The following is a 9,312-nucleotide window of genomic DNA, read 5'->3' on the forward strand; positions in this document are numbered from 1 at the left end:
AACACCTCTCTGCAAAGCAGCTCCCTGGTGCATACTGGAGGTACCTGGTGGGCTAGTTGGCCCCCAGGGGACTGCAGCATTGAAGAGGAATTCATTCCCCAACTTAAAACGAGCCACAGGGTGTGTTTGCACACGTCGCCTAAGGCCCCGCCACCTTCCTTCACCATTGTACAAATATTCCTCTAAAATCAGCCGAACTACGAATTACGATTTACTCACCTGTCATCAGGAGAGAACCCAGGGCTGCATCTTTTAGCCCAGCACTGACCCTGAAAAGTAATTCTAAGCGTGCGTACCAGTAACTTGTATTTCCTTCCATAGGAATCCATTGTGTGATATTCAGCAGAAAAGTTTCTTAGTGTCTATTTTCACAAACTAAACATATTCCTAAAAAATCGACTGTATGACTTAAACACATTCTTGTAACTGTTTACAGGAGATTCACCAGTGCTGGTTCCAGGATCCACCACTGAGTGAGAAAAGGTAACGATAACACTACTTACGTGCTAAGTGAATTTTCTTCCATAGGATAACATTGGTGATTCTATGTGAAAACATTTCTAAGTGTCACCTTTTAAAATACAATAATATTCCTTAAAAATCACTACTGTAACCAAAACGCTTTTACTCAATTGTTTACAGGAGATGTCCAAGGACTGAATCTAGGATCCAGTCCTGTGGTTAGAAAAGTAATCCATAAAGTAACTATTTGACTAGAAATTCACATTGAGCTCAATGTTGCATTGTGTTTGAAATTGTGTTGCCCATTGCAACAACTGTAACTACTGTACTTAAAAGTCTATTGGCTATTTGCAAAGTATTTAAACTAAAGTAAATCATTCTGAGAAAGTATATTTTGTAATGTAATGTATAATGTAATTATAATGTAATTAAAAACAAATATCTAAAAATAAATAGTTTAAAAAATGTAGTAAATCAGTATCAAAAAAATCAGTATAAAAATTAATACATTAAAAATTGTCATTTACAAAACCTTTGAAATTCACTGAAAAAACCATAGGTTTCAGGCCTGATATAGTTAGGAATTTGCATTTAAAAAAACTTTGAAATTCACAGAAAAAAAACATGGGTTTTAGGTCTGATATAGTTAGGAATTAGGATTTAAAAAACCTAAGAAATTCACTGAAAAAACAATAGGTTTTAGGGGTGTTATAGTTAGCTGGACATTTCACTCGAACAAAACCATTGAAATTCCTCCGATATAGTTAGTTGTACTAACTACATCTCGCGTGCCCGCAATCCACTGCTGATGATGTCACATATTACATCATTCATGACATGGTCAGTGACATCACTGATGACATCTCAAATTACATCACTGATCACATCACTGGTGACATCATCCACGTGACAATCAGATACATCTCATCATACACTAGTATAACCTTTCATCACTCACTGTAAAATACAGAGTGCCACATTTAAAACCATTGACACACCAATACAAGTTTTTAAACATCCACTCAGTGATTCCTAGATCTATACACACATCTAATCACTTACCTATAGATTCACTCATACATGCTGTCAATGATCAATAGAACACTATCAAATATACTTATACAACTATATCGACATTACACACCAGCACACATCCTCATCACTCATCCTACTCACTTATGCAAACAATGGATCATACTTACTTTTACTTAGCTATACACTTATAAAACACCACTTCATCTATTCATATAGATAATAACTCATACTTAGTGTGTTATAAAAACACTATTACAAGTATACAGTTATCCATACAGTCACTCATACAATCACTGAGTCTTATGTATACTTATTTATATACCACAACTGACACATACACTGGCTTTTATTTTTCTAGTTTGTTGGACAAGTACCATTGAGACATATATTGGCTCATCACCAAACCCATAAAGATATTCACTCACCCAAACAACTGTTATAACATGTAGTTTTAACTTCATATATCTACTGAATCAACTATTCACACATCTTTGGGCTGTCACACACCCCCCCACCGAACCACACACACATTCACTCTCCCATACAAATACTCAGTTAACTAATCTATAACTAATATAGATTTTCACTTAGCTAGTAACCAACTGGTGCAGCAGTTTACACAACAACTGACAAAGTGATACAGATATTCACACAGTTTAGTCACTATCCAATATATTTAGTGAGACACTATAAATTAGTCAAGTAAACAGACAATCACACTGCTACTAAATCCTCCATCCAGAAATGTATATTTATATATCCACTCATTTTTCAATGCAAATTGCTATATATATATAATACATATTTAAATAACGAACCAAACCACATTCGCTGCATGATGTCATCAGTGATGTTATTTGAGATGTCATCAGTGATGTCACTGACCATGTCATGAATGATGTAATATGTGAGATCATCAGCAGTGGATTGCAGGCGCGCGAGATGTAGTTAGTACAACTAACTATATCGGAGGAATTTCAATGGTTTTGTTCGAGTGAAATGTCCAGCTAACTATAACAAACCTAAAACCTATTGTTTTTTCAGTGAATTTCTAAGGTTTTTTAAATGCTAATTCCTAACTATATCAGGCCTGAAACCTATGGTTTTTTTCTGTGAATTTCAAAGGTTTTTTAAATGCTAATTCCTAACTATATCAGGCCTGAAACCTATGGTTTTTTCAGTGAATATATATATATATACACTCCAAGGTTGCCCTGTGCTTCGGGACGCACTCCGCCGCAGGCTGGTACTTCTAACCTTCCTCACAGGGGAACTGGCAGGTTAATTGCTAAATGAATGTGCCTAACGCGTTTCGAAGCCCCCAGCTTCTTTATCAAAGGCAGTGTTGTGACAGCTTCCGCAAACAGAAACCCAAAATGGACTCTTCTTTTTGTAAGCATTTATTTACCTAAAGTGGATTCAGGTGAATAATTTGAATGACTCTGGTATCCCTAGTGCATATGAGAATATTGTAGTCCTGCAGTAGATGTTGCATCGCTGTTAACTTTCATTATTTAAAAAAAACCTCCAGTGTGTCTCAGGAATTAGCTTGCACAGTGTAATTTCTTATCGCACTGCAACGTCGCCATTCAGTGAAAGAAAAGTCTTTCCCTTGTGCTCCATTTACGTTGTAAGGTGGTACTATCCCCACGGCCAGGTTGCCGTGTTGAAAAATAGGCTCCAAGGTTGCCCTGTGCTTCGGGACGCACTCCGCCGCAGGACTACAATTTACTCATATGCACTACGGATACCAGAATCCCTCAAATTACTCACCTGAATCCACTTGAGGTAATTAAATGCTTTTCAAAAAAAGAGGGCATTTAGGGTTTCTGTTTGGGGAAGCTGTCACAACACTGCCTTTGAGGCACATTAGGTGCATCATTTCAGCAATTACCTGCCGGTTCCCCTGTGAGAAAGGTTAGAAGTACCAGCCTCCGGCGGAGTGCGTCCCGAAGCACAGGGCAACCTCGGAGTGCATTTATTTATGTATATACACATATATATATATATATATATATATATATATATATATATATATATATATATATATATATATATATATATATATATATATATATATATATATATATATATATATATCTCCTCTTAAGGTGCCCCTGCATTAAGAGGCACACTCCTCCAGCCAGTGATTTCAACCAAAATCATTTATTTAAATAGGAGCAAGTATTGCCATTCCGATGATTTCTGTTCTCCTGGCTGACGCGTTTCAAAGCTTTTATGCTCTTTCCTCAGAGGCAGTTTCAATGCGCACGTTTTTTCAAGATTCCCACAGTCCCCTGCGCCATTCAAATTGGTTACCTGGCCTCCGGTGTGCCTTTTCACCATTGATTTCAATGAGGTGCACGCTGGGATTTGCAGTTTAATTTTTACCTTCCAGTAGGTTTGTGTGCATTAAAACGATTTTGAGGACCAATGTCAGCCCTCCAGTGGGCCTCAGATTAGAAAGGCGGGTGCCGGTATCGGCCCCGCCGCGGATATGGCGGGGCACCGACCCCCTCCCCCCCCTCGCCTGTTCGCCCGGCGCGTCTACCGCGTCAGTGTGATGCGGTGGGCGCGCCGCGGCCGGGATTGGGTGGCGGCAGGGAACCCTTGGCCCGGAAGCAATTAAGGTGCTTCCCGGGTCAGGGGGGCGGCGGGGGACAGGCCAGTTAGAACTGGCCTGCCCCCTGTGTTAGGATAAAAGGCCCGGGAGCGCGGGACGCGGTCTCTTGGTCCCGCGCTCTCAGGCAATCGGACGCAGCCCCTGGGAGGCTGCTAACTATTTGTTTGTTTTTGTTTCCCACCAGGTTCGGGGTCGGAGATTTCATCGGTAGCACACCCGTCGCGTGTGCCTCCTCCCTCGGGAGGGCCTTTAACCTTTTTTCCTCTTTGTTATTACAGGAATTCTGCTCGGCGCTGCTCCGGAATCGTGGGATCGACGGTGCGGGCGTGGAGAACACAGGAGGTCTCGCCAGCGGTCTTTCGCTCCAGTGGGAGGTTTCCTTTAACCTTACGGGTATATGCTGTGACGGCCCGGTGCCTGGAGGAGGCCTCGGATTGGCACGTCCGGCAAGATGACGTCCAAGGTGTCCGAAGAATTGCGCCCCAACCGGTGAGCAAGCAGGAATGACTAGAGGCCTCATTCATGTAGAAGCACAGGCTTGGGGTTTCTGTTCGTTCAGGTATTCTCCACGCATGGCGCCCTGGCAGTTTCGTTTTTGTGCTCCTCGGACGGGGTTGTAGTCCGTGAAGTAGTAGTTATGGTACTGCTATGCTCAGACTTTTCTAAGCGTCGGAGCGCGGACCTACATGCCAAAAAACTGTCTTGTTAGGGCTCTAAAGCTCTCCTATATTATACCTGGTCTGTGGGTGCATTGCACTGTCTTACAGAACCCCGATATCCTGTGTCATGGGGCCCACGTATGGGATATCAGACTGGGAGCGATGCTGCGATAGTGGAACAATTGAATGCACCACCATCTTAATAGCCACGTGATATGTCCACGCTTCACTGATGGAGATAGTTTTCTCTTCAATCACAAACCTTCTTAATGGGTTGGTTTCTGGGGTTTCATTTATAATAGTTTAACTTTTGATCTGCTGCCACAATGGCTTCTGTTTCCCTGGTAATTACGGCGGCCATGTTGTGCGTGATGGAACCACAAAGAGAGTAGAAGAGTGGTGCGGGTTAGTTTTCCAAGAGGGTGCACAGTTCATGAAGATAAGGGGGGGCTACTGACAAGCTATCTCGCAAAATCTACCTTGCGACTTGTGCCGCTTCCCGATTGGGATTGTCTATTGGGTATCCAGCAGGCATTTGGAGTCCACCAGTCTCTTGGAAAACACGTCATTCTTTTAACTGATATTTGGTTGGATATGTTTACTATCGGAATACATGTAAAGCTACCACCACTGGTAGCCAGTGACTGCTGCAAGGGATTTTAGGTATTTCGTTTATCTTTGACTGTTCCTGTATGTTGACGGGGGGGGGAAGGTTGCTGAAATGGTGCTTGTTCTTGGTTATGGCTTGTTATTGATACATATTTGTTTTGTTAAGCAGTATGCAGAATATGTGCATGCTGTTTCCTTAGCCACCGAACTGCATACTTTGCTACTAGAGCTTTATGGCTGAGGTGGGAAAGTCGATCACACAGTCCACATTTGGCACTTGGAACTACAGGGGTTTCTTGCGAGAGCGGTCCTCTCCGTACAGAGGGCGGACGCACTTGAAAGGGTCCTGATGTACAAAACCCAGTCTCGGGTGAACCACAGGAGTCTGCTAAATTTCTCCGGCAGCTTGTGAAGTTTATGTATCTTGGCTTCAGTCCAACATTAAAAAGTCAACACAGCACATTCTCCCTCTGCAGGAAGGCCATTATTACTTATCGGGGAGGTTTTTTGTGGTAAAACACAGATCATACCCAAGGCTTGGTACGGTATGTCTGTCAATACATCTGAAGGCGAAACATATCGACGCATAAATATTAAGCATTGGTGAGTTAGAATTGGAACATTGGAGGGGTGTCCATCTCACTGGAATATGTGCACGCATATTCCTTGACACGGCTGTGACTAGATGCTGTGTGGCCATGGTAGATAGGTTCCTTTACTCTACCCTAAACAGACTTTCATGTAGGTCGAGCACGGGTTGAGATTACTGGTGCTTACAGGCGTTACTTGCAGGAAGTGGCATCTGGCAACAGTGGGTCGAGTGGGGGCGGTCTACAGGTGCAGAAGGCCCATAGTTGGCTGGGCTCTTCCATGCATGGCCAAACTAGTCTATGAGTAGACTAACGCCGAACGGCTCAGTTCTTTCCGTCTGGGTGGCTCCGCTCTGTGGACATAGGACTGAAGAAAATGGTCATGTTCCAGATTCGGTTTCGAAGGGTTAGAACCGTTCAGCATGTAGCGTTTGACAGGGTCCACTAAGGTACAATGAGGAGCACCCCTTGGGATCTATAGCTCGTGGGTGCGGGTTATTATGGCCCTAGATTACATGGGCATTGATGCTGGGGGTATTACTTAAATGGGATTATAAAATGTAAAGTATCTGCAGCTATGCTGTTCACTTACTATTGGCTAAGGTGGGCACGGCTGAATTTTCCTTCATGGTTTTAGCCACAACTTGTTTTAAATATTAGTTCACAGTGAACTTTGAGCACCTCGAACAAAGGGTGATCTTTCCACCAATATTTAACGCATTTGATTCAAAGGATATGTACAATTTATCTCCGGGGGGTGCGTCGTGAGACCTACCAACTTTCGCCGCAACATGTAAACAATTGGGGGGAGGTTCCTCGTCCGACTGTTTTTTGTTATTAACCCCTTGTGTGCCACGCCCTTTCCCCGCCCTGTGCAGGCCGTTACATTAGCGGGCGGGGTTCATGACGAGCTGGACTCGTCATGGGCACAGCGCAACCGCGGCCCATGACGAGTCCAGCTCGTCATGGGCACACAAGGGGTTAAGGCCTGTTTTCTGGTCACTGTTGCCTTTTGTCATGAATGGCAGGGCTTTTGCATCCTTTTAGTTTATCTATGTTCGGGTATTAAGATAGCCATGCAAGGTGGGTCTTGTTCAGCGGGCTGACCGATGTTAGATCTGGGGTCTCTGGTTGGCGGGGTAGGTACTGCTGTCCAAGTTGGGACGCTTGTCTCTAGTCAGGGGAAGGGAGATACACAGTTAATTTAACCCCTGCTCACCCTCTAGGTAGCTTGGCCTGAGCAGTCTAGGCTACCAAAGGCAATGTGTAAAGTATTTGTACCAACACTCTCAGTAACACAGGGAAAATGCACTGGCCTGAGGTGAGGGTCACTTAGGACAAACTCTCAACACGCATGATGTCAAAACACAGGACATACCAGGCTTTGTTGTCAGACCGTCAAGGGAGTCAAGGGTATCCGTGTGTGCGGTGTGGGGGTACATAGGAAGGAGGGGTCTGGCTCAGGAAGCCCTAGGCGCCATGTGCAAGGGAAGTAAGCTGCAGGGGGGCGTCATACATGTAGGCACAATGACTTATTGTATCACACGGTATCCCTGCACTTATGTGCTTGTGCACTTGTCATTTGAACGTCGTATGGCATCACACAGTACAGTCGCTTCCCTAGTGCGTGTATACTGCGGCATTATATGCCTGGGGGTGAGTTATGTTGTATATATGCACCATTGCCCGTGCACCTTCACAGTGAAATGTATGTGTGGGGTCACACGTTGCTGGCGGGCATTGGACTTGTAAAAGATGCAGGTTATTGTTGGGTTGTGTCGCGCTGGACCCACTCTCTGGGGCGGGTTCACATTCGGGGTATTTGGGGGCCTAGGTTGTCAGACCCACGCAGTAACAATGCATCCGGCGGCCGGTAGGTTATGGGACCTGGTCGTGTCACACCTCGAGAGGGGTTTAGTGTCGGCAGTACCAATGCATCTTTGGTCCGGCGGCCCAAAGAATAGTACTGGTACACTTTAAAAGCCTGGGGGTGTGGTTAGAAAGGGGAGAGTACGGTCTCACGAAGTAGAGCATGACTTAAAAATTGTTGTTGGCCATCTCACAGCATAACGTACTAATCATTGATCTTTGATTTTCATTTATGTATGCCGGGATCCACGCCTGATGCCAGGGAGTGCTACACACCGCTATGACTGCAAGAGGTGGACAACTAAGGGGGACTGGTGGATCCGGAACGCATGTGGCAAGCGGCGGCATCAAGTGGGATGGGCGATCAACCCAGCGGTTCCTGCGGTGCTAGCCTGGGACAGTGCTCCACATGCTTCATAGTTGGAATGTGTAGTTGTCACTCATTTGTGGTTGCCATTTATGGTAAGTCGGCAGTACGTCTGCCTGGCAGGTGTATACCTTCAGAGCGCTGCTCATGCATTATAGTGGGAGGGTATGGTTGTCACCCATTTATTGTTGCCATTCGAGTTATGGTGGCAGTTCCCTGCCTTGCAGGTGTATACATTTAACGGCGGTATAGAACACAAGTATTTGGGGTAGACGCGACGCATTAATTCCTGTGTCATGGGACGGCTAGCTGCCATTAGGGCGCATGTCCACACAGGCGCCTTTCAGTGCGGACATTGAGCAGGGTTGGGATGCTCTATGTAGGGGGATAGGCTGGCACGGAGCCTATCCCAGAACATTGTGCTTGGTTACAGGTAGTTCACCGTCTAGGGCTCCAACGGCAGGTACATTCCCATGATGAAGCCAGCCCCGTAGCATTATTATCCTGGAAATGTGGAGTGACCGGGTACGAACTATTGTTCAGCCCCCCTTTGTCATTAAATTAGTCACTAGGCGTGTTGGGATGTTGTAGTAGGGGCAGCAGTCAACACAGAACCTATCTTAGAGCAGATTGTTTCGGTTTCAATGGGTCACGAGGCCCATGGTATGCTTATGGGAATTCTTTGGGAGCCTGTGGGACACTACTGGGTTAGTATCACAGTCGTATAATCACATCGGCAATGAGTGCCGGGGTATTTGAGTGGCCGGTTAACCCTGACGGTTTACAGCATTGTGCTAATAATACTAGGGGTGTGGGTTGCAACGTGTTACTTCGCGATGCGTTCAATCAAGACCATTTAGTGGCTCCCTGGCGGTATGTCAACTTTGTCGGATTCAGTCGGCCCGGGTATTTGTGTTATCATACACTAGGAAGGGGGTTGCGGACCCTACGCCTGGGTAGAACAGTGGGAATACTTCGTATGGAGTGGGAAAGTGACGCGTCTAGGCCGCGGTTCACCTCGGCATGGATTGCAGAGATTTCAGTAGGGAGGAGGCTAGCTAGTGTTTTTTACACCTGCGGACTATACAGACAGAGCTG

This window comes from Triturus cristatus, chromosome 1_2 (genome assembly GCF_964204655.1).
Source record: "Triturus cristatus chromosome 1_2, aTriCri1.1, whole genome shotgun sequence".
In the NCBI taxonomy this organism is placed as follows: domain Eukaryota; kingdom Metazoa; phylum Chordata; class Amphibia; order Caudata; family Salamandridae; genus Triturus; species Triturus cristatus.